Source organism: Hemicordylus capensis, chromosome 4 (assembly GCF_027244095.1).
Source record: "Hemicordylus capensis ecotype Gifberg chromosome 4, rHemCap1.1.pri, whole genome shotgun sequence".
In the NCBI taxonomy this organism is placed as follows: Eukaryota; Metazoa; Chordata; class Lepidosauria; order Squamata; family Cordylidae; genus Hemicordylus; species Hemicordylus capensis.
The window spans coordinates 230,218,557-230,244,926 of record NC_069660.1 but is presented as its reverse complement, the minus strand read 5'-3'; the positions used below and the strand labels follow the sequence as shown (position 1 = coordinate 230,244,926).

Genomic DNA, 26,370 nt, shown 5'->3' with positions numbered 1-26,370 from the left:
GGTGGGGGCGGAATTGTGTTCTGGCTCTTTGTATTAGAAGAAAGTTTGAAGTGTGTATTTTCCAATAGTGGATGGAATTTTAATATCTCTTTGCCATTCATAGCACAGCTGAGATGAAGAGCTCTACTTCCAGGAAAAGGGTAGCATACCATAATAGGAAAGGAGTGAAGACTCAGCTGAAGCCAGTGGAGAATGTATTATCTTCAAAGGGAACTACCTAGGATAAATGAATTTGGGTTTGATGCCAGTGTTTTGCCAAAAAGATGAACATGCAAACATTTGCTCCAAAAGGTGAACATGCAGAACTGATTTGTTTCCAGGCAAAATCTTGAAGGCATATATGGTTTGGACTTTAAAGCCTGATGTGGTTTAGACCGGATTATCTTAATGATTGCAGCCTGCCTACTTGTTAAGATAAAGGCCTGCTCCATGTCCTATCACCCCAAAGACGTGATGGAAAGTGACAAGGGAGAGGGCTTTTTTCGTAGCAGCACCCAGGCTGTGGAACTCACTCACCATGAATTAATTTTGGGCCCTATATGGCACACCTTTTGCTAGGCCAGTAACCTTCACTGGTTTATGTGGCAGGGGCACCGGCGCATCCTCTGCCGCCTCCACCAGCATGTGTATTACTTGCTTCAGGCTGGTGGGTGTGGTCAAGTAGCTACTCTGCTGTGAGTAGTACTTTAATGAAACAGATATTATATGTATAGAGAGGCAAATGCAGATGGCTTTGGATGCTCTTGCTGGCTGTTTGTTAGCCCTGCCTCTATTCCAGGACTGGAATACAAGTAACTAAAGCTCCATTCAAAAGTTGGCCTGGATCAAGGAATGGATTAACCAAAAACACCACACAATTTGAATTCCTGGCTTGATCCAGCTCTTCTGTTTCCAAGCACTGTTTCCAAGCAGATTTCCATGACAAACTCAAGAATTACAGATCTGTAATTACATACACAAAACAGCCAAACAAAATAAATCCCCCTCCCTTTATAATACACATCTGCTCACCTAAGCAAGCGGTTAGGGCTGATTCAATTTCTGTCTCATGCATCAGACAGATAGACATTATCTCCCTCTGTGTCTACTCACAGCAGAGTAGTTACTTGACCACATGCACGAGCCTGAACCAAGTCACTGACTCTGTGGCAGGGGTTACACATGCGCGCACCCTGCAGCTGCTGGCATGCACCCACACCTTCTGCTGTAGCCCAATGGCCACCCCCCCACAAGTGGCCCACATCCCAGTGGCAAGTGGGAGGGTGTGCACTGAAGGTGCTCTCCAGGCACCATCCTGTCCTTCCTGCCTCCTGCCGCCACTCTGAAGACATGGCAGAAGGCATGAGGAAGGAGTGCACCCCTTGGCAGGGGATGAAGGAGTGAGTGAGAGGCAAGTTGGGGGCTGCCAGCAGGCTCTGTGCAGGCCACCAGCAGCCTGTGGGCCATGCAATGAAGAACACTGTGCTAGGTCATTAATTATGATTTTTAAAAACCTATCAAGCATTTGGATGAGTCCATAGTTCAATAGTAAAGCATCTGCTTAGGATGCAGAAGGTCCCAGATTCAATCTCCAGCATCTTCAGGTAGGGATGAAAAAGATTCCTGCCTGAAGCCCAGGAGATCTGCTGCCAGTCACAGCAGACAATACTGAGCTGATGGGCCAATGGTCTAGCTCAGTAGATGGCATCTTCCAATGTTCCACCTACAGCAGTTTGTGCAATGGGGCTGTATCTGTATCTCAATGACAGAGCATCTGTGTTATATGAAGAAGGTTCTAGGTTCAATCCCTGGCATCTTCAGATAAGGCTGGGGAATACTCCTGCTTGAAATCTTGGAGAAGCCACTGGCAGTCAGTGTACAATACTGAGCTAGATGGACCAAGGGTCTGACTTGACAAGGCAACTTCCTGTGTTCCTATGATTTATTTGACTTGCTTGCTGTCTGTATTATTTTATTTTTCTGCTGCACTGTGTATTTTTAAATAAATAAATAAATAAATAAATAATTGTTATGATTTGTTTAATTGTTTTAAAATTCTAAGTTGCATTGTTTCAAAATTGTAAGCTGGAAAAGCAGTCTATAGATATTAATATGAATAAAATCATTTCAAACTTGTAAGGGAAGTATTTTGCTTAAATATTGCATTAAAACCCTTTATTCATCAAAGTAAGCATAAAATTAGACAAGTATTCAAGTAAAATGATTCCTCCCTTACTACCATTGGAAAACTTTTAATTGCTTCTTCCAATGATCTGTCATTATATACTAAAGATGCAATATAGCAGCAAAGAGGCTAATTATTTAAAGATGAGTCAAAGGACATAAAAATGTTTTAATGGCAGAGTATATGCCATTTCTAATGTGAATGACTTTAGTGTTCACTCAGTGCAAGTGGGAAAATTAGCATTTAAGGCTAATTAAGAACAACATGCATTGCTATGAAGTGCAATTTCTCCACATTTAAACTTTTTGTACTATGTGAAATTAAGACAATAATAATAAAAATGTTAATGCTGCTTCTAAAAATGCAAGTACCATATGACTATATGTATTTGTAGAATGTGATACATATTTGCAAGATAAGAAATTGCTTAAACAATCAGCTTTGACTGTTACTAGTTTAAGGAAACCATAAAATTCCTTATCGAGACTGTCCACGATTTGACAAATGACCCATTCTTAAGGTAGATTGCATCAGGACATGGATCTGAATTTCAAGACTAATAAGATTTGATGGGTCCATGCTGATGCAACAGCAGTATTTGTACTGTACCATTTTCAAAAAAAAGTTCCAGATATTTTTCTGCCATGAAGTCATTCAGCCTGAAAGTAAAGTTATGGTAGTAAAATGATTATGGTTATGCAAACTGACCATAATGGTTCTTGTATGTGAGCATGTGCAGAGATACATGTCTTAATCTGGCTCAGTATATTAATTTCCCAATTCAATCAGTCAATCAATCATCTTGATCAATTCAGGCCTCATGTGTATAATTTTTTTTAAAAAAAAATCCTGCTTGATTAGTTGTGTGTCTGTAAGAAATCAATTGTTTTATAGGAGGAAGATTCAGGAATCCTAAATATTTTCAAACTATTTAAAAAAACCCCAGTATATTATGAATTACTATATTTTTTGCAGTATATCTACCACCTTTTTTCTTTTGCTGCCTTCTGCAGTGTACATATTCCACTTACAAGTTTCTTATTTAAGGAAGCAAGTACTAACTCTACTTGAATACCCCTTGATCTGTGTTGGCATATTTCAGAGTGTCTCTCTTCCTGCCCATCATTCCTACTTGTTCTTTGCTATAGCATAAAACGTATTCTGCCTGAATCTGCTCCAAGTAATCAGAGGCACACCAGCTAAATGTCAGAACAGAATACATGGTCAAATTTAAAATATTCAGATTATTTTTGGACACTCTGGCACATTCTGATTTGAAGCATTTATATAGCATGCATAGCATATTTATAGCATAGCATGCATATAGAAAAAAGGCATTGTACTTACAAATATTTTTGAATTTGTAATCCCTGAGCTGGAGAGGAGTAGGGATATGCACAAACTAATTTGGTGCGCCTTTTATGGAGCACTGAACCAGTTCGAAAGTCTGATGTTCAAGTCAGTTCAGAACTGGGGATGGGGGGGGTCCTTTCAGGGACAGGGAGGGTGCCCTTATCTGTTCTGCCACTCCCCCCCCCCCCCGGCACTCTCCCCAAAAGCACTGCTGTGGAGCTGCAGCATACCTCCTTGCAGTCCCGGTCAGCGTTGTACCAGAAATGGCCAATGTGCGTGCCATGCACATGTTCGTTGGCCATTTCCAGTACAACGCTGACCTTGGCTGCATGGAGTTATACTGCAGCCCTTCACCAGTGCTTTTGGGGAGAGCACCGGCCGGGTGGGGGAAGCGGTGGGGCAGCTAAGGGCACCCTCCCTGCCTAATCCCCCCTCCTCCTGGTTCATGCACATCCCTAGACAGGAGTAGTCATATCCTTTGTCAAACTCATTCACAATATTCCAGTAAGCATGAGAAAAGTAATTAGGAGTAGTAGTTATTTTTCCATATGAAATAGTTCATATTCTGTATGCACATAGTATAGATTTAGGGGGTGGGATAAAGCAAGATTTATAAAACAAATTTTTTGAGAACAAAAATATGAAAAGGCGCCATGGCTTAGCACAGTCCACACCTTTTTCAACTCTCTCTTTAGGTAAAACACTGGCACAGGTAAAGAAAGCTTGTTTTCCACCTAAAGAAGTAGGCAAACCCATGTGTATGAGGTATATGGAAGGGGAGGGAGATTAAGAAGAAATGAGGCCTCTCACTACAGTATACACAAGTTTCCTTTCTGAAACATCTCCATTCTAAGAGGCAGTTTCAGAAAGGAAACTTAAGTATACTATAGTAAGATGCCTCTTTTCTTCTTAATCTCCTTCCCCGTCCATACACCTCATGAATGACTATAAATGAATGAATGAATAAATAAATAAATTACCCTGTGAGGATCATCTTTCATAATCTTAAAAGGATACCCATTCTTCTGTGCCCCACTCCTGTCCATTTATCTTCAAATCCTTTAGGGAAACACTGACAATAGTGGGGAGGAAAGAGGAAAGACAGAAATAATAATAATCAGACTTCTCCTTCACACAGCGCTTAATTAATCTATGGAATTCTCTGTGGTGATGGCCTCTAGCTTAGACGGCTTTAAAAAGGGGCTTAGACAAATTCATGGAGGACAGGTCGATCAGTGGCTACTAGTCTGGTGGCTATAGGCTATTTCCAGCCTCAGAGGCAAGATGCCTCTTAATATTAGTTGCAGGAGAGCAACAGCAGGAGCGAGGGCATGCCCTCACTTCTTGCCTGTGGGCTTTTCAGAGGCATCTGGTGAGCCACTTTGGGAAATAGGATGCTAGACTAGATAGGCCTTGGGCCTGATCCAGCAGGGCTGTTCGTTCTTATGTTCCTAATATTTTTCTTCATATGCATACTCCCACCTTTTCATTCTTTCTTCAGCTGGTGTGGGCTTTACCACTGCAGTAGGAACAGCCAAGGCTAAAGATGATAAACCAATGAGGAAAAAGCTTTATGTGCTAGTTTTAAAAAACCATGCCAGTCATAGCAGCATATCCATATATGGAAGCAACCCAATAAGTATCACAGCTGATAAGAAGAGCCATGTTGGATCAGACCAAAGCTGTATCAAGCCCACCATCCTCTTTTTCTGTTTTTCACATGACATGAGTAAACAGAAAGAACAGAATGCAATCCCAGGAGCAATAAAATTTTTCCAACCTTCAATATTAATAAAAAGTCCGCTAAGCATATTACATAGTTCCCCATAGCCTAGCCTGCTCCCTGTCCAAAGCAGGGGAGGGGCACAAGGGGGTGGTTGCCCCGCAGAGTCTCTTCTAGTTCCAGCAGGACTGGAACAATATTAATTCATCATGGCCCACCCCCCTGCCACACAATCTATGTTCGCCTTGGCCCCACACAAACTAGAGACAGCCCTCTTCTCCCAGACATCACCATGGACATTTCACTTCATAATGTAGGTAGGAGAACAGTAGCATGGTTCAGCCTCACCCTCTGAAAAACAGCCAGCAAAATAAGGTTTGTAGCATATCCTTGCCCTCAATCCAGTAGTGATAGACATCAAAAGGCTACTTCCAAGTACAAAAATACTAAATATATTTGGCATAATGTCTGAAACAGCCTTTATGCATACAGGGGTGCCATTTCCCCACAGTAATGCACTAGGGAAAGGATGCAACACCACTCATGTACCATTATGGGGCAGTTGCCAACGAAAAAAGCACCACTTTTAAACACCCTCTGCTTCTAATAAAAATGCCAATAAAAGTGGCATTCACTTTTATTCAGTAAAAAGAAAAGAAGGACAAGAAGAAAAACGCTGTTGGCCCCCAGCTGTCATGGCTCAATGCACTGAATCAATTCTATGCTACCTGCACTATTGGATTGATTCAATGTGGAGTACCCCTGTGCAACAATGAACAAATTCACTCCGATTGGGATCAGATTGGATCAGAAGATCAGTTCTCATAAACAGCCCACTGAGAAGTGCTGTGGTATACATTTACAGAGGTTAGAAGGGGGGGGGTTATGATTTTTGAATGCCCCCCTATATAAACACCTCATTGGGAGTAAAATACTAGGACAACAATAGGTAAACAATAAGTAAAATAAAAGCCCAGCCTACTCCTTGCACTAGATTTCTACTTGCAGTGAGTTTGTAGATAATTCAGAAATGTACACCATCAACTGCACTATAAATTAGTTTTGTTCATTTTACCACTGCAGAACTCTACTATCTCATACTACTACAGATTATGTAGATCTAGCCTTATTCCTATTCTAAACCCTCCCCCACTGCTTTCAAGACTATGTGTCCCCCAACCTATAGCATTATATATGTTCTGTATTCGACATTTCTACATTTCTGAGGTCCAGTCCCCAAGTTGACTTTTAAGATGAATACATGTACTGTCAGTTACACATGTATACATATGCAGACAATCAGAGGTGCATTTAGGTAATTCTGGAGCCTGGACCAAAAGGTCTTTGAAGGCCCCGCTTCCCCTGAAAATTAAGGCCAGGCATTAAAGGTCAGTTTCAATTGGTTTTTTAATGGTGCCAGAAAGAAACAAAGGACCAGTGGGGCAAGTCCCATAGTCCGAGTGTTGCTAGCAAGAAGGCCCTCTCCTCCTGCATGTTCACCAGTTGTCCCACCATCATTGGTCCCATCACCATTCAGAGGTGTCCTTAGAGAGCCTTGGCAAGGTGCAAGACCTGGGGCAAATCAGCCAGTACAAGGCCCCCTTCCAGTTAATTTTAATGGCAGCAACAAGAACGGAGCTCAGGCGGTCTCCCTGCTTGCCCTGCCTTAAGGACAGCACTGCCACCAATGGTAGAATACCCAGGAGGGCCTCCTCTGCAGCTGATCTCAGGGAGCAGGCCAGCTCATGTCAGGAGAGCAGAGGGGCGGGGGAGATAGTCCTTCAGGTATTTTGGACCCAAGCTATTTAGGGCTTTAAAGGTCATAACCAGGCATTGAGCCTGGAAAGGAATCAGCAGCTAGTGCAGTTGCAGCAAAAATCAGTGCTAAATGAACCAGCTCTGCTCAAAAACCTGAGGTATTCCCAACAAATTGTACAACTGACATCCCAACACTGACAACTCCCTTCCCCTAGCTCCTGTTACGCTCTTCTCTGCCCTTACCTCTTCTTGCCTGCCAAACAGGGGCATAGCAAGGTTGGAGTGGGCCCAGAGACAAGAGTTTAAAATGGGTCCCTTGCTGATATACACATACAAACACACTTCACAATATATAGGCACTCACATTCACATCCCCATTATGAATACAGTGACTATCTAGTTCACATTGAATCTAGTTTTTTTACTCTCTGATACTCTCTGCTACTGCCGATATCCAAGAGACTCAACATAATGCATAGGGGGTGCAACACAAGTGGGCGGGGAGTCACCTAATGCAAAAGAGGCAGCAACTCTTATTATCTGTATGTGGAGAACGTACGTGGGAATGGCATTGAGGCTGCAGTCCTCCTTCTGAAGCACACTTTATAGGGCGCACGGCCCCCTGAACTCCGTTCAAGGCATGATTATATGAGGACCACGCAGTCTCTCTCCCCCAACCCCCGCCGCCTCGTGTGTGATGATCGTACTCTGTGCCATCTGAGGGGGAAGAAGAGTGACACTGCTCTTGAAAGTGCTGACGAAAGTGACCCTGGCATCACCCCCCCACCCCCACCCTGGGAGAGAGGGGAAAGGAGTGGGAGAAGGCGGGGCGGGGGGGGGTGACCGTCTGCGCGGAGCGGGAGGGGAGAAGCGCAGCGAGCGAGTGAGGGGGTTCCTTGTTGTGCACTGCGCGCGCGGGTGTCAGTCAGTGCGCGGCCAGCGCATCGGCCGAGGGCGAGAGCGCCGACTTGGGCTCGGTCCCCTCAGCCAGGCTGCTGCGGGCGCGTGTGAAGCTTTCTTGTATGTGGGCTGACGGCGGCGGTAGCGGCTCCGCTGCCCCCCTCGCGCCCCTGCGAAGACGGGGGGTGAAGAAGAAGGAGGAGGAGGCGGAGGCAACTGCAACGCCAGGAGCAGGGAGGAGGAGGAAGCGGCGGCGGAGGCGACCGACTACGAGAAGGGAGCCCGGCAGAGGCGGAGCCGGCGCGCGAGCCCGGCCGGCCTGGACTCTGCACCGCACGGTCGCCGCCGCCGCGACCACTAGCCGCTGGAGCTCCCGGTGAGTCCCCCTGTGTGGAGAAAGAGCACGGCGCGCTCGGGGCCCTTCCCAAGACTGCGTGAGTGTGTTTTGTGTGTTTGCCGGAGAGGGGAACCCACCAGGCCTCAGTGGATATTGGGGAGCCAGCCAGGCCCGGAGCAGCGGGGGAAGCTGCGGCCTCTAGTGGGGAAATCGTCCTGCCTGGCTTGGCGCGGCCCCGCTTCGCTCTCCGCTCTCTCTCCTTTTGTTTCATCTGGTGTTTCCAGTGGCACGGCCTATGAAGGGAGAGAGATGGGGCTGAGCTGCGGCCTGCGAGTGCGGTGGCGGCGGGCAGAGTGTGGTCGCCAGCTAGGGTACCCTCTTCGTAGTTTTGTCACTCTGCCCCGGGGAGGCGGGTGGTGTGTCACATACGAGCAACCTCTGCCTCGCAAACAAATGCCCTGAATGGTGCGATGTCTGCTCAAGAAGTGGGATCGCCCCATTCATCTCAGATCGTCCGAAATAACTAAATTTGGATCGCTTACTCGTTTTGCAGCTTATGGGTATCTGGGAGAGTCTGGTTCATAAACTTACTTACAGGGTTACGCCCTCCTTCTAAACATTGTTTTTAAAAATCTTTTCTTAACCACCACCACCACGACAAATGTTCCCTTCCCCCACACTCTCCAGTTTCAAATATTCAAGATCAAGGCTGGAAGGCTCAGGGTTTGGGGGTGCATCTGTATAGTTTTTAGAATTGCCTTTCAGCAGGACGGAGAGAGCCAACATGCTTGAAGAAGAGAGGAGAGAGACAAATGGAAGGTGAGGGGGATCCAAGTCTTTCTATGCACATAATCTGGGAGTCATACTCACTCGTTTCTTCTTTTCCACAACAGAAACAATGAAAGGCTAGACAACTGATTGTGTCGTGAGATAGGTGTCTTAATTTCACAACTAAATTGAGTCCAGTGGTTTTTCTGATGTAAACACTCATTAGCAGAGCACATTATTATGTCATTCACCTCCATCTTGAGAAGTATCTCTCAACTTACTACTTGAAGAGTCAGTGACTGTCTTGCTGGTTCCAATGTGTAGGAGTTTCCAAGTAGATAAATCGATACCATTTTTGTTGGATACACTCTGGTGTTATGTTGGGGCATGCAACCTTTCAAGTTTTGCAGAACTCTTTGTTGGGCAGAAGTTGATCCAATGAAATGTATTATTTACATTTATCTTTTGTATTTCTAGTTTTACTACACTTTTTACATTACACACTATTTGCTTTATTGCCATTTCTGAGATGATCCAAAATAATGCCAAACATTAAGCGGCACAGTGACAAAGGAGGCTTTGGACAATGGTGAAAGGGCAAAATGTAACAAGAGGAAGATGTGAAAAATGGCTCATAAATACATTTTATGCCCCCTCAGACCATTACTTTATAAAATGCTTTCCCCCTTTTAAAACATTTATTTGGGTCTACATGCCTAAATTCTGAATGCATTATATGCAAGTAAGTCCAGCTGGAAAAAATGACTTTTAACTAAAGAGTTTAGAATTGGGCGTTTTAAATTCCAGTTAGAGTACTATCCAGTCTTGATCTCCTGTAACTGTTCAGTTACAACCAATTATTTTTCTTTTATTCTTTAGCATGTTCATACAAATAGTAAAATAGGAATTTGAGTTCATTTCAGAGCAGAATTCGAAAGTAGTACCATGGCTGTTAGCAATTTTCTTTAAAAATGCAACACAAACCAAAATGTATCTATCTTAATTAAAAAATATATATAATTGGCAAAAATAATTCCTAGGCAACCAAGTAATCTGTAATCAGTCAAAAATGTAAACAGAAGTTTAGCGTGGTTTCATTCTTTAGCCCCACTTTCCAGAGCACAGTGGCCCAGTTTATCAGCAGGGTGGAGGAAATATGTTTTTCTTCTGTCCTATAAGGGTAAAAGAGTTACAGTTAGAGGTATTGGCTGTTAATTTTCTGGATACTGATCTCTTAAAGCAGACACTGCTGATTTTGAACCTTGATCTCCAAAGCAGAGAATTAGCCTACATGGAAGGTTCTTTTCAGATATTTTTATGAAGCAGTTTGTATTCTTGGTGCTGTAATACTGACTTTGTCACTTGCAACCAGTGATGTCATAGAAGTCTTTGATGCTGTCATAAACATAGTACATATGGCATCCCAGAAACCAATGAATGAGAAAACTGAAGGTGGAGGGTGAATTTGTGGTGGGGAACATTTCCCCTATGACAAAATGTTGCATATTGCTTTGCCAGCAGAACCTCAGAAACAACTGTGTGCTTACTGCATAGTAAATGAATTGTCTGAAAAGTCCCTTAAAATACATGTAGGTTTGCCCCTCTTGATATATGGAACCAGTGTTCCCTCTAAGGCGTGGCATGTGCACGTGCTCACATATTTTTTGATGTCCGCTCAGTTAATTTTTGATCCCGCTCAGGTTTAATCAAGAAGGTTCCACTCTGAATGCATGTGTGCACACACTGCCTTCATATTCATTCCAGTATCACACCCATTCCAGTATCATACCAAGAACAAAACTCATTCCACACGCAGATAAAAAAAATTAGAACACTGTATGGAACCATCCTTATACACCACTATAGTTCTGTGCATTGTGCTACTCTCACCCTTTATATCCTTGGTTTTCTTACAAGTAGCAAAAAATGATATACATCTCTATCATATGCAACTTTCCTTCCACCATCATGATCCAATTCTCCTTATTCATTACATTCTCTTTCTGCAATCAACTTTCATAAATTCCTCTTCCCAAGATTTGCCTGCTTCACCTTCCTATTCATTAACGCAGTTTCTCATGTACCCTGCAGAGAAACATTGAGGGGTTAGAGAGGTGCAGAGGTGCCCATGGAGCTGTAAGGCTCTTGAAAGCACGTCAGTGCTGTACATCAGTGTAGGCTGCTCCATGGCCACTAAGTATTGCTTAATCACAGTTGCACCGCTACTTTCTTTATTCCCAGTGGAAATGGCATTGCAACTGTGATTACACAATGTTTTGTAGGCACGGAGCAGCCTGCCTCCACAGCTGTGCTGATGTGCTTTGCACAGCTTTGCAGTAGCACGGATGCTTCTCTTGTTTGTCGACATTTCTCTGTGTGGTATGTGTAAGCCAGTATATTTGTTGACTTCTCCTTACTAGAAATTTAGAAAGAGGTTTGCCAAGAAAACATTTAGAATCAATTAGTGATATTTGGATATATAACGTACTAACTTGTTCAAAAAGCTTAACTTTTGATACTTTTGTATCTCCAGACCATTGGAGTGGTTTAGGGTTTAGGTATGATGTTTTAATTACATCTTAGAAAAGTTTAACACAGGCCTTGACAGATTTCCTTATGATCTAGGAGCCAGCCAAAAATTTAGGAGCCAGACAATGGACACTTAACAAAATTACTGAGCTTAGTGGTGGACACTGTGGAGGGGGTGGGATAAATGGGCTTCTCAGTATCCCCTTTACAAGTTATATACAGGGCTGCCTTGGACAAATAAAGAGTTTATTAAATAACTCTACCTCTGAATATCCTAAGCTAGGTGACATGGTTTAATTTCTAGGCACCATGGCTCCATGGTGCCTGGAATTTGTCAAGTCCTCGTTTAACATGAGGCTGCCTATGAGTACATTAAAAAATGTTGTAGTTATGAGCTCATTTTTCTTATCGCTCCTCCATGCAAGTACGCAGAAAATCCAGTTTTAGCATTTAACATGTTGAGCCTGATCCTATAGGAGCCAGCATGGTGTAGTGGTTAGAGTGCTGGACTAGGACTGGGGAGACCCGAGTTCAAATCCCCATTCAGCCATGATACTAGCTGGGTGAATCTGGGCCAGTCACTTCTCTCTCAGCCTAACCTACTTCACAGGGTTGTTGTGAGGAGAAACTTAAGTATGTAGTATACCGCTCAGGGCTCCTTGGAGGAAGAACGGGATATAAAATGTGAAATAAATAAATATATATATACACACACACATATACATATACACACACTTAGTTAAAAGAAAGTATTCTGGCCCACCGTTTCCTTTCAAAAGTTTATCCAGTTTATCCAAAAAGTTCCTAAATATGCAGTTCAAATACTAGTTTAAATTAGCATTTGAATTGCATGTGAAGGGATTTGAATTGCTTGAAGGGATTTGAATTGCAAGGGAATTGAATTGCATGTGAAGGGATCTCCCATGCATTGATTTGGGCTTGTTGGATATTGTCTGCATCAATTCTTATTGAGTTCTGTGGGTCTTGTTCTCAGTTTTGTGTGTTCATGATTTCTGCGTTGGTTTTTATATATAAATATATATATATAATGATATTATATTATATATCATTAATACAGGTGAAACTCGGAAAATTAGAATATCGTGCAAAAGTCCATTAATTTCAGTAATGCAAATTAAAAGGTGAAACTGATATATGAGACAGACGCATTACATGCAAAGCGAGATAAGTCAAGCCTTAATTTGTTATAATTGTGATGATCATGGCGTACAGCTCATGAAAACCCCAAATCCACAATCTCAGAAAATTAGAATATTACATGGAACCAAGAAGACAAGGATTGAAGAATAGAACAATATCGGACCTCTGAAAAGTATAAGCATGCATATGTATTCAGTACTTGGTTTGAGCCCCTTTTGCAGCAATTACTGCCTCAATGCGGCGTGGCATGGATGCTATCAGCCTGTGGCACTGATGAGGTATTATGGAAGACCAGGATGCTTCATTAGCGGCCTTCAGCAATTCTGTATTGTTTGGTCTCATGTCTCTCATCCTTCTCTTGGCAATGCCCCATAGATTCTCTATGGGGTCAGGTCAGGCGAGTTTGCTGGCCAATCAAGCACAGTACACTGTATACTTTTCAGAGGTCCGATATTGTTCTATTCTACAATCCTTGTCTTCTTGGTTCCATGTAATATTCTAATTTTCTGAGATTGTGGATTTGGGGTTTTCATGAGCTGTACGCCATGATCATCACAATTATAACAAATTAAGGCTTGACTTATCTTGCTTTGCATGTAATGCGTCTGTCTCATATATCAGTTTCACCTTTTAATTTGCATTACTGAAATTAATGGACTTTTGCACGATATTCTAATTTTCTGAGTTTCACCTGTATACTCAAGTAGGCTTAGCTTTTTCTCTTTTAGCAGCTCGGAGAGGTAATAAGTAATGTTAGTAAAACATCATCAAAACACTACAATGAAATATAATACTATCATTGTTTGGCTTCTGGTGTCACTTCAGGGAAATTATGTGTCTGGAAATTAGAGTGTTAGAAGATACATTTGGTTTGTTGTTCACCAAGCACTCCATTTGAAGTACATAATGTGTTACATTTACAGTAGCATCAAGCAATAAAGTTACAAGAAAATGCAGCTGGTGTTGTGAAAGTGACTTCAGGTGACATCTTACATGTGCTTCTTTTAAAACAAGTATAATGATACTATCAGAACAAGTTGAGTTTTTGAAATGGAATATTCATTAACCATGTTTAAATATGGCAGCTATGTCATTCACGAAGTGTATATCTCTGATCTTGCAGCAAGTAAAGACTATGATGTTAGGCATGTTTTATTTATTTCACATAACAGGAAGAATATTCAAATGAAAGCATTTCATGAGTAACAAAATTGAGTGACAATGGATGCAGGCCATTTTAAGTGTGCAGAGTCCTAGTTAGCAAGTAAAAACTACATGCTGGCCATAATTCTGAAGTGGGCAAGGGCATAAGGGCCAGCAACATTAGCTCCACCTATTGATTTGATCCTGCATAAGCTCTGATACAAACAAAGGACTCTGTAATCCCTCCTTCTCATGTAAAAAGCAAAAGAGGCTTTATTTTTGCTATTCATGGGGATGGGTAAGAGATTTACTTGTATGTTAAAAATGAGAAGCAGAGGTGCATAATGAAGTGTCTCTTCCAAAATACCTCATGATGTACACCCTAGGAAATAGTATGTTTGTTGCTTGTTTTGTCATTGTTTGTTTACTTAACGCTTAACCACTTACAACCATGTATGAGTTTATCTCATGGTATTGAGTTTCTGGTGGTATTAAAGTTCTGTCTCTTGGTGCTGGATTTATGATGCCTTGTAAATCATCATGATGCTCCAGTTATTGGGTTATGAACATACTTGTGTGAACTGGCCTCATCCCACAGTTTTGTGGGAGAAAAAAATGCAAGTATTCTGTAGGTGTAAAAGCTCTTGCTTGCTTTGAATCTTCAGTCAGTTGTAGCTCTAGTCTAGAACTTTAGAATACAGAAGATATCAATTAAAGACACTGAAAAAGATTATACATATTATTGTTGTAGAACACATGTAAATATTTGCTTCATAAAATATAAATTAGCATACAAATGTCCAAATATGCTTCAAATTATGGTACAGTATAAGACACTTCTTAATACAGAGTCTCAATAAAGTTCAGTTGCCTTCAGCTGATGGTTTATAGAATCTTCGAGTTGGAGGGGGCCTTGTAGGTTTCCACCTGATGTAGGAAATCCAGAACTACAGCATACCCAATGGATGGCCATAGCCTCTGTTTAAAGACCTTCAGTGAGAGAGAACCCCCCTCCCCCAAGTAATTGTCTCGATTGTCAAACTGCTTTTACCACTGATTTTCTCCTAATATTCCACTGATATCTACCCTCCTGTAACTTAAGCCCATTAGTTCTAGTTCTGCTTTCTGGGGCAGCAGAGAACAAGATTTTCCCTCTTCAGTGCTACTCATCTGTATTCATCCTTGGTGACCTGTCCTTCCTTCATTGCATCACTGAAGTTTTTGTGCAACCACATTAACTATTTTAAATGTCTCCCATTTTTCTTCTTTATTGGAATTGTATATAACTGCACCTTTAGTGATTCCTTCTTCAGAAACTCCTACTTGTCTTGCACTGTTCTCGACTATCTACCCATAGCATCCTACTTAGAGCTTCTTTGAGCTTATTAGAATCAGGTTTCCTGAAATTCAAGGTCAAGGACTACTCTTGGCTTTACCTTTTCATAAGATCAAGAATTGCAGTGCTATATGGTCTCTTTCCTTCAAAGTCCCAATGCTTCAACCCTATTGACCTCACCTTTTCTTTTCAAGGCGAGCCCAAATCAGCTAACAATAAGGCAAAACGATCAACCAAGTACTATTAGAACAACAATATAATAAAACTAGTATCTAACAATAAATAAGAACAATTCCGTTTATATGAACAGATCAAAATATTACCATAGAAAACCATTTCATAAATATAACAATATCAGTATTTAACTAAACTTATAAAATATTAGCAGTTAACTAACATTTAGAGTGATACTAATAACTGTGCCCTAACCTCCCTAAAATATCCAGTTATTAATCCAGCTGTCACCTTAAGTGGTGCAGCGGGGAAATGTTTGACTAATAAACAGGAGGTTGCCAGTTCGAATCCCCGCTGGTACTATATCGGATATAGGAAGATTCTGAAAGGCATCATCTCATACTGCACAGGAGGAGGCAATGGTAAACCACTCCTGTATTTTACCAAAGAAAACCACAGGGCTCTGTGGGCACCAGGAGTCAAAATCGACTTGACAGCACACTTTACCTTTACTTTAATCTAGTACTTATCAAATTACTCACATCATAGAAGAATAAAATAAACAATTAAGGAAAATAGCAGAGATAAGCAAAAAACCAAGTACTTCTGAGTAACTTTAATGAAGCACACTTTCAACTTCTTTTAACATGCTGACTCTTAGCTAGGACCCCTGCCCATGTGCTGTGGTTTATCCATTGTCAGCACATGGGTTACAAAAGAGTGTTTTCACCTCCCATGTGCTGCAAATTTGTTTTGTATCAGACTATAGACACAAAAGTTATTAAAGGGATACATGGATGCACACACAGACATTGTGATCTATTAAGCCTTCTTTTATTTGGAAAGTAGGCGAAAAAAATCAGTTTGAATATCATTTAATCCATAAACCATGGAAAATATCACCTGCTGAATTGTAACTATGGTTTGCTAAAAGATATCTCCCATTCTGAAATACTGTAGCTGAGTTTCTTATGATCTGTGTTTATTATATTAATGTCACTTTCTAAATGCCTGTTTTAGCTCTAAGTAAATGTGCATGCATTAAGGTAATTCTTTAAATATGCCCTCTTGTTTCTAAACCAATAAATTGCAAACCTTATGAGAACTACCTGACTACTGCAAAACAGATGTGTCATTGTTTACTCATTACATGCACAGCAGTATAATCTGATACTGAGACAATAGTAATTTGAAACTGTATCAGAACCCCGTATGGAACCTGTAATTAAAAACACAAATAACAGTCTTTGTCACTAAGTAGCAAGTTTAGCTGCACTATGCATATGCACTTTTCCTCCTGATGTAGGGTTTCCAGTGTAACATCCTTCAAAAACCAGATTCCAAACTTAAGTTGTGAAAATGGGTTCAGTATGCTTGTTTTCTATTTCTGAGCCTACAGAATATCCAGCAACGTCATTTGTAGGAATTGTTTTGTTTATGAGCTGCCCCTGAGAAGTATCACACTGGAGTGGTGGAGTAAACATATTGTTTATATGCATACATAAATGAGATACATAAACATATATGCCTACATTAAAAAGATTCTTCTGAAATCAGCCCTCAAAACCAAAATTTTAAATTTGAAAGCAACTGAGGATTATGTAGAAAGTCTAAAAATGGAGAAAAGTTTGGCAACAGTGCACTAGGACTACATGTTGTTAAAATGTGTATTTTACATTGTTTTTGTTTTCAAAGTGCTGACCATGTTCTGTTTCAAAAGGGAGATGTGGCTTTTGAGAACCAGTCTACTTTTATAAGTGACTTGCTACCTTTTTCAAGAGGCCTCTTGTGGAGGCCTCTTACTCAAGCAAGTAACTTGACTACTGGCAGCGTAGGGCTGCCAAGCGAGCACTGCTCTTGTAGGGTAGCCCTTGTCCAATGGCACCTGTGCTCTTGGGGACTCAGAGGCCCATCTGTGTTGGAGTCTTGGGTGGGGTGTGTCTATCAGAGGGTCCGAAGGTGATTGAGGATCCCAAAGACTGTGGATCCTTAAAGTCCTATATCTTTGGGGGTCCCATGGTCTATTGTTGCTGGTTCACTGATGCAGTTATCAGGGTCTTTTTTGGGGTCCCTCTTTGGATTGTCTTTGGTCTGGGAGTATTCCAGAACCAGCTTGGAGCACTCCTCCTCCTGGGGTTCTCCTGGAGCTCCCTTTGGATCTTCATCTGAGGACTCCCCTTGAGCTTCATCGGGTCCTCCTCCTCCTTCCCTAAGGGTGAGCAGGAGTGAATCCTGACACCTTAAGATAATCCTGAGGGAATGTTTAAACTTCCACTGTGAATTTAATACTTGCAGTATCAGTCTGGCGAAAGCTGAACTACATAGGGATTCAGGTGTTTTTCCAGCTGATTTCTTTCTGTCCAAAATGTAAACCTTCCCCCCAAAACGTATAAAATAAAGTTTGTAACATTGATAACATCACATTCAATCTAAAGTAAGCAGCACACAGAAACAAAATATATTGCAACTTCAAATGATTATGACAGACAGTGTGCTGAAAGGCATGGGTCAACCAAGATTTTGACCCTGATCCTTCATCAAGGTACCCTTTTAAAACTCCACCCCATACTATAGGCATCATTGAACCTTTTAATTAATGTTTTATTCTCCTAAATGATTGGCTTATCACAACCTGATAGTTCTTCCTTGTGCCCATCTTGTTTCATGCTATTGGTCCATCTCATCTTTGTTGCCTCCTCCCTCAGTCCCCTCACTCTCCATTTTCACTTAGAACTCCCTATGGAAGTTGTACTTTCATGTTGACACTGTTGACTTCTACAGTGGTCGGTGACTACAGCATGCCTTGTGGTTTGTGTCATTGAACTTGTTTACTGAAACAGAACAGGGCATATATATAAATCAGAACTCTATAATATGTCTTTATATCAAACAATACCTACCTATTGATTATGGCTTTATCCCATACACAAGACAAGCCCCCTATTGTCCTTCAGCAGGAACGCTTCTCTTTCTCCCTTGGTTTCCCCCAGAACTCAGATCAGTGCCAGGGCTCAGATCAGGCTGTTGCTCTGCCACCTCTCTCTTATAACTTGAAATGGGGGAGGCTCCGGGGTGTGTGTGTGTGTGCTCCTTGGGGTTTACCATTGCTGATGGTGACAGCAGAAGGGGGCAGTTCTTAACTTTTTTGCCACTCTTCTTCATGTAGCAGTGGCTTTAGCAATATTTCTTGTGCTGATGCTAACATTCTGGTGGTTGATCCTTCTCCCCCTCCCCCTCCTCCCACCAAATGAGCAAGGAAATGATCCTACAGTGTGATAACAGCTGCTGGGAAGTTATCAGTGTTTCAAACACTGCTGAAGCTGCTGCAGAGGCTCAGTGAAAAAAAAAGTTAAAAAATAAGCCCCACTAATACCACTGCCCTGAATATAAATCCAGGTTGCCAGTGGTGACTAGGCTAGTGCTTAAGGACAAGACTGTCCTAATGGTAGGTATCAGTTGGATCCAGTCAGTTGGATCAAGAGTGGCATAGAATTCTATGTTCAGGAATGTCTGGCATGGAATGAGCCTGCTAGCTGTGATGCTGCTGGCCCAAAATGATGAGTCTATTTCTCTTATGGCCACAGTTCGCATGCTAGCAGCATACCATGGATTTATATTTCTGAGACACGTGTTCTATGGCGTGCTTACATTAGCCCTTTTAACAGTGTCTGTACAATTTAGATCTGTATCATTCTAGCACATACATAAATTGTTTTATATACTCTTGTCATTTTGTGTACAAGCTGTTCCACTATTTAATGATGCAGAAATTCTTCATACATAAGAGGCTTTTGTTGTCTTCCTGTCACTTTTATGCCTGTTTGGAAAACTGAATCTTGCAGCAGGTTTTATAAAAAGTGGTGAAATTTACTAGATATATGCTGACAGAGCACTATTATTGATGGGCAGGTTTTCTACTTCGACCAGTATGCCCTAGAGTGATTTTTTAAAAATTGTATCTTTCTGAAATCTGATTTATACATAATGTGTTGAGCATGTTAAGTTGGACATTTAAATCTTTGAAGGAGAAATGCAAAGTCTTCAGGACTCTACTGAAGTAATGAGATTATGTTCTTTGATATGAAAGAATGAATTTTAGGCTCTCTCATGGCCCCTCGTCCCTCTCCTAACTTTTCATTTTTTAATTTGTGTCTATTTCCCTGCAGGAGGTTGAGGTGATATATGTGTTTGTTCTGTTTTGTCAGTACAATAGTCATGTAAAGTAGGTTAGGCAGAGTGATTGTATCTTGCCTGATTATCCAGTCAGTTTCATAGCTAAGTGGAGACTTGAGTCTAGGGGTCCTAGGCCAAGACCACCATTGTTTGCTATTATGTCACACTGCAGCTCTCTGTATCTACTTTCATATGTTATCCAAGCCCATATACTGTATTGCGGCAAAAATGTAGAGATGTAAATAGGAAGAAGAGCTAGAACTTAGGATATAAATTGTATCTTTATTTGGAAACAGAATTGTTCAATTAGGTCTCTTGTTTTTCTTTTATATAAGAGCTGTTTAGAGCGTTTGTAAGAAGTATTCAGTTGTTGAAGTGTAGTATATAATCAAATTGATCATTAAGAATTTATTGAAAAAGCATAACAAACACATATGCAGTGGGAAATATTTTTAAAATGCTATCTTCGGTTTCTAGATTTCATATTTATTTCACAATAAGCTTTCCTCATCCTGTGTTCTGAAATTTAAATATATAATTGCAAGTTTTTATTCAGATAGTGGTAGGTCAGGAAGAATATTAAATTGCTTTTGAAAGTGAAAGAAGAGACTTGAAAGATTTGGACCAAAAGTTCTTTCCATCTTTGCAGGAGAGAGGTTGCATGCAAGAAGAATTAGGAAGTGGGTGCTGAATGAACACATACAGGAAATGTGACTTTGGCAAGTGGGGTCTGAGCTTTGAGGAGATGGATACCTCCCAGTTGATCTTCTGAATCTGAACATGGAAACATGCTGTAGAAGTATTTTAAAGCATTTTTCTTTTCTATAAACCAAGTAAAATTGTGTCATAGAGATATGTCACCTATTATCAACTGTCTGTTCTTGTTAAAACATTTCTTAATAATTGGCATAACTTTGGCCAGGCTTTGACTTTGATCAGTCTTATTCAAGTATATATATTAGCCAAAACAGCACAAGAATGGCAAGCAGTTTCCCAACAGGAAGGCTGTGGGTTTGATCAGAGCACTGGGGATGTTGGTCATAAAATTCTTTCCTTGCAGTCACTTTTTGAAAACCTACCTACAGCAGTTTTTCCATCAGTGGGGAAAAATATGGGGATCTCAGAAGTAAATGTGTTGTAGGAATTTGGCATAATGGGATTTCATTTCCTATATGCATGCTTTCTGAAAATTTGATAAGATGTCTGAAGTCATAAAATGTTGTAGTATGAGCTCAAATACTTAAAGTCTTATTATTTGTACCCCTTTAATAAAGGATTATCCTAATGAAAAACAGGCTTCTAAAATTGTCTAAATTTAGAAGATGTTCTGTAGTGGAAAAAGAAATGTCATGGATTTGACCTTGCATTAATATGAACAGGATTGTTGTACTTTGCATATTTCACCTTAAATTGGCAACATGTCTTGTCCCTTTATAAACAGAATGTCTTATTCATCTTGATTGCATTAAAATGAATTGGGTAAAATACTGGCTTGGGCATGAATTTCTAATGCAAGATTTAACTTTCTTTACTATGTGATAGGCATCTGTGTGCAGTTGCCTAAATAATGAAACAGAATATGTTGGCTCTTAAACTGTAAGCTTGCCTTGTGGAAATAAATAGCCATTTAAATTTAATGGTTATTAAGAGGATGAAGAATTATATAAAAATGTAAATAGTTCACCAGTTATTGTTCCTTTTGATAACTACAGGATTTTTTAAAATTCTAATAATTGCATTTGGTTTATTTCTTGTTTACACAGTCATACAGGTGTTATTGACTGGTTTGTTTTATCCAGACATCGAGTCCTTCCCAAGGACCTGGGATGGCTGAATTTTATTATCAATATTGTTGTTGTCATTATAAATATTGTCACAAAATATAGGCTGTTCCCAGTAAAGCTGCTTTTTGTAATTGTCTGATGGTGATTTCTGTGGCCCCTATGGTGTTGAGGTGCTCTTCAAGTTGTTTTGGAATTGCACCTGGGCACCAATTACTACTGGGATTGTTTTGGTCTTCTTCTGCCACAGCTTTTCAATTTTAATTTGTAGATCTTTGTATTATTACTCTTCTTCTTCTTCTTCTTCTTCTTCTTCTTCATCATCATCATCATCATCATCATCATCATATATATATTTTGCTAAGGCATACCTGTGGCTAATCTCATGTGTGGCAGCTCTTGCAAGAGTTCAGAGAGCTGCCAGATAGGATAGCGATGGGGACAGGCAGGGGGAAGAAAATGGTGGTGACCAGCTGGTGGGCCCTGGAGTTAACTGCGGTGGGAGCCAGAGGGAAAACGATGGCGCTGAAGCTGGGAGGAAAAGGCAGGGGCGGCGAGTGGGTGGGGAGGAAATGGCAGCAGGCAGAGGAAGGAAGGAAACAGTGGTGGAGATGGGTGGGGGGAGAAGGAAGGAAACAGCAGTGGAGGTGGGCAGCTGGGTGGGAAAACAACAGAGGGAGAAGGCGGGGTGGGTGGAACTGGAGGGGAGAGACAGCGGAGGCAGGTGGGCGAAAGCAGTGGCAGCGGAGGGGGAGAGGAAGGAAATGGTGGTGGGGGCAGGCGGCTGGGCAGGGAGAACTAGAGCTGCAGATGCTCTGCACCCGGCCCAACTAGTTGTTGTTGTTATTATTCAACATTTTAACTGATGAAGCACTGGCACTTTGCTCACACTGTTGGTGCCTTGCAGACAAAGGCAGTGCTTGTGTGGTATGGGGGGATTTTTCATTGATCTCCCTGCCTCCTGGACGCAGTCCCTGCAACCTTCAGGGACCCACTTCCGGGTCATAGGGAGTACTTGCAGGAGTATGGGAGACCAGTGAAAATAATCTTCCGCTGCACAGCCAGTGGAGATCTGCTAGCCAGCGCTCCTCACAGAGCACTAGCTCTTTGTTAGTCACGATGTCAGCCATTATCGTTATCATCATCTATTTATTTATTTATTTATTTGATTTCTATACCACCCTTCCAAAAATGGCTCAGGGCAGTTTATACAGAGAAATAATAAATAAATAAGATGGATCCCTGTCCCCAAAGGGCTCGCTCTCTAAAAAGAAACATAAGATAGACACCAGCAACAGTCACTGGAGGTACTGTGATGGGGGTGGATAGGGCCAGTTACTCTCTCCCTCACCACATTAAAAGGTGCCTCTTTGCCAAGTCAGCATTATTTATTTATTTATGCTGCTTTCTTTATTAATTATTACTAATGGCCGTCTTTAGGCTAAGGTTCAAGTCCTAAACATCTTGAGAGTAATTGAAATGAATGAAAATGTTTTTAGGGCTTTGTAGCAGATTTAACCCAGCCTTTGTCATAGAGCCAGCCCACGTGAGGTGAAGAAAAATGCTGCTTTACTTTATTTATTATTACAGCCAACGGCCTCTCAATACAACAAAACCACACAAAACTATACATCACATCAAAAGCATCTCAAGAAACTGCAATAGAAACCGTACAGTAAGAGTATCGTTCATAAAAATTTTCAATAAATAAAATCTGTTCATCCTCCTACTATACTATGCCCGCATCTAGCCTCTCAGTATATCTTCTGCAAAGTTTACTTGCAATGCAAAGAAACTTGGCAAGTGCAACTCTTGCCGAGATGAAATCATCTAGGTCTGCAAGTAGAAACTCCACTTTCTCCTGACCTGAGGTCAATCTGCAATCTCTTAAAAGGGGGAAAATTAATTCTGCTCTTAGCTACTTATAAAAACAACAGTTCAACAACACGTGTTCAGTAGATTCAACCTCTCCCGCAAGACATGGGCACAATCTCTGGAGATAAGGGATTTTCTGGAATCGCCCTTCCAGGACGGCAGAAGGAAGGGCATTGAGTCTGGCCGCAGTCATTGCTCTACAGTGTTCAACAAAGGATAGCTTTATCAAATATCGAGCCAGGAGCCGACTTATCAATTTGGGCCCCCATAAAAACCCCACATCTTATTTTACTAACATCCTTCTGCCTGGCAATGTCCATTATGCGTTGGTTTATGGTGTCTGAGGCCTTCTCTAGGCCCATTTGTCTTATCACCAAGAATGAAAAACCCAACCTGCTTAATCTATTGTCAATGACCCGTTTCCATCGGGTCTTAAAAGAGTCTTCTAGGACTAGCGGGGCAAGCCCATCAGGGCAGAAAAACAGCTTGAGCCAAAAACTGAACATGGCCTTCCAGATTCTAGCCTCGACAGTAGGCCAGCCCACTTCCAGTCTGAGGCATGCATTGGGAACAGACTGAGTGACCCCCAGTATACCCCTGAGGAATTTGGTTTGAACAATTTCTATCCTCCGAAAGTTAGTGTAGGCACCCATCTGCACACCCACCATAAGTAGGGCCAAAACTTTGACCTTGAAAAGTTCAAGGACCACCTGGACTGATTGGGCACGTTTTCTGGTATACAAAGATTGGATTGCCATGGCAACTCTTTGGGCATTGAGAATTACATAATCCCTATGGGCAGCAAAGTTCTTATTTGCTTGCAGGACCCATCCTAAATATTTAAACTGCCTCACTTGCTCCAATTTATGGCCATTTAAGGACCAAGCACAATTTCTAGGTCTATTTGAGAAAACCATAATTTTGGTTTTGTCATAATTTATGGCTAGCTCCTGGGTGGTACAGTAATCTGCCAGCGCACGTAATGCTCTTTTGAGGCCAATTTGAGTTCTTGAAACTAATGTGGCATCATCCGCATAAAATAAAACATTGATGTGTCTGCCTGCTAATTTAGGTGGATGGAACTCTAGTTTCTTCATGTGAGTAACTAAGGAGTTAATATAAACATTAAAAAGCATAGGGGCCAAAATGCACCCTTGCTGAACCCCACATCTCGTGATAATTGGCCTAGTCACCTGGCCTCTGTTGTTAAGCCTGACCCTTAGTGAAGTATCATCATGAAGTTTAAATATCAAGTAAAGCAATCTCTTACCTAGAAATAAGAGAAATAAAAATGCTGAATCATCCCCTCTCTATGTTTTCACCTACAAAGGCTGTTCCTTTAAACGTTCCTGTACTTAGTAGCTTACTCACTGCCACCCCCAATTATTACAGAATTAAAAAACAAAACCCTGGATTTGGGTGGAACTCCACGGAGACTCTCCTTCTCTTTCAATTGGGGAAGTACAGAAACCTTCCACATGCAAGCTTACATGTGGTGAGAAACCTTGATAGCTGAATGATCAAATTGAGGCATGTTTGCACCACAGTAAACCCTTTTCCACCCCCACCCCCACCCTGAGTTAAAAATCCATTCAAAGAGGCTGTTTAACATTTGCAAAGAACAGGAAGAAAATAAACTTTATTCAAAAACACAGACATCTTCTTCAGTAATTGTGTGCTTCATTATATATGTTTAATTTACTCATGTTTCATGTAAGTTGTGTGTGTGAATAGACTCTTATACATGGTATATATACTACTCTTAGTATATGTTTTGTTCTTTCGGTCTGTGTATCCTCCATTCTTTCATCTTTATTCAAAAAATACTACAAACAGTCTCCGTCTGAGGCTTTCTCAGCTTTAGTTACAGGTAAAAATACTCAGTTCCTTCCAAAAGGTTCCTTCCAAAAAAGCATTCCAGCTGATATTGGAGTAGCACACTTTAGAAATCATGGTTACCCAGCTGCAAAGAATATGGATGTAAGAAAATGCAAAAGCACCTTTAAAGTTTACATAGACTTTTTCAATGCCCTAGCTGGATGGAAGGGCACCAGCTATTGCTTCCTTAGCTTAGTTACATTCTACGTAAAACAACAATAGACCAGATGCAGGGATATACAGAGCACACGAAAGGAAAATAAAAGTCTAACACAAACTGACTAACAAACTGTTCTGTAGGCTAAACTTCCAGAAACCAAAAGCCCTGGCTTCCTTCCCCCTTGAACTCACCCCAAACTCCAGAAGAGAATTCAAGCCCCTGCAGTTTTCTTTCAGCAGCCATTTCCCTGGGCACTTGTCTGGCTGGCAGCCCAGCCTAGCTTCTTCTGCACAAAGAAACGCTTCTCTTCCTGTCTCATGGCCCTCTAGGTCCCACCCACCGTGTGCTGAGTGGCTGATCCCTAGAGGTCACCGCATGTCAGTCAGGACAGGGTACACTTCCAGTTCACTCTTTAGGGGAAGGGGGGGCTGTTCAGTGACTATTGTACAGGCTTGTACTGTTTGTGTACAACCAAACCATGCCAGCAAATTTGGAGAACAACACAGTGGCCAACAGACTGGTAGAGGTCAGTACCAGTACCAAAGAAAGGAGACTTAACAGATTGTGCAAACCATCGCATAATATCCTTAATTTCACATGCTAGCAAAATAATGCTCAGAATCATCCAATGCAGATTAGAGCCCTATGTGGAAAGGGAACAGCCAGATGTTCAAGCTGGTTTCAGAAAAGGCCAAAGAACAGGAGACATTATTGCTGATGTACACTGGATAATTGAGAAAGCCAAGGAACACCAAAAAGAAGTCAATATGTGCTTCATTTACTACAGAAAAGTCTTTGATTGTGTCGACCATATCAAGTTGTGGAATATCCTTAGGAAAATAGGTGTCCCAGAAAATCTCATTGTTCTCATGAGAAACCTATACACAGGACAGGAGTGACTCCAGACGGAACATGGTGAAACAGACTGGTTCCAGATTGGCAAAGGAGTAAGACAAGGCTGTATACTTTCTCCTTCTTTATTCGACTTATATGCTGAACATATACTGAGGGAAGCTGAATTGAAAGAAGATGAGCGTGGTTTTAAAGTTGTGGAAGAAACATCAATAACCTGCACTGCGTTGATGACACTACTCTGATATCTTAGAATGCGGATGATCTGCAAGCTCTAATAGTGAAAGTCAAGGAGCACAGTGAAA

At 41.4% G+C, this 26,370-nt stretch overlaps 1 protein-coding gene and 2 long non-coding RNA genes across 6 annotated transcripts in view; 2 read left to right on the top strand and 1 right to left on the bottom strand.

Annotated features, from left to right (window-relative positions):
• Positions 1–2,005, top strand: part of LOC128324923 (uncharacterized) — a 35,998-nt gene extending 33,993 nt beyond the window's left edge. Inside the window, exon 4 of the long non-coding RNA XR_008307168.1 lies at positions 104–2,005. This is a non-coding gene — a long non-coding RNA (uncharacterized LOC128324923). The remainder of the gene's footprint in view (positions 1–103) is intronic.
• LOC128324922 (uncharacterized) lies at positions 1,644–8,588 on the bottom strand. 2 transcript variants are annotated; one of them, XR_008307167.1, is made up of 4 exons: positions 8,373–8,588; positions 7,558–7,715; positions 4,498–4,589; positions 1,644–1,967 (listed from the first exon to the last, which is right to left on the bottom strand). It is a non-coding gene; the product is annotated as an uncharacterized LOC128324922 (long non-coding RNA). The 2 variants fall into 2 exon arrangements; XR_008307166.1 differs by lacking the exon at positions 1,644–1,967 and adding an exon at positions 2,022–2,823.
• The window catches only part of SOCS6 (suppressor of cytokine signaling 6), a 38,801-nt gene continuing 20,035 nt past the window's right edge, over positions 7,605–26,370 (top strand). The window contains exon 1 of one of the 3 annotated variants that reach the window (XM_053250115.1): positions 7,605–8,332. The gene's annotated coding sequence lies outside the window, so the exon portion shown is untranslated. Of the gene's footprint in view, positions 8,333–8,844; positions 9,055–26,370 lie in introns of those variants that run through there. The other 2 variants (XM_053250112.1, XM_053250114.1) reach the window with 2 other exon arrangements.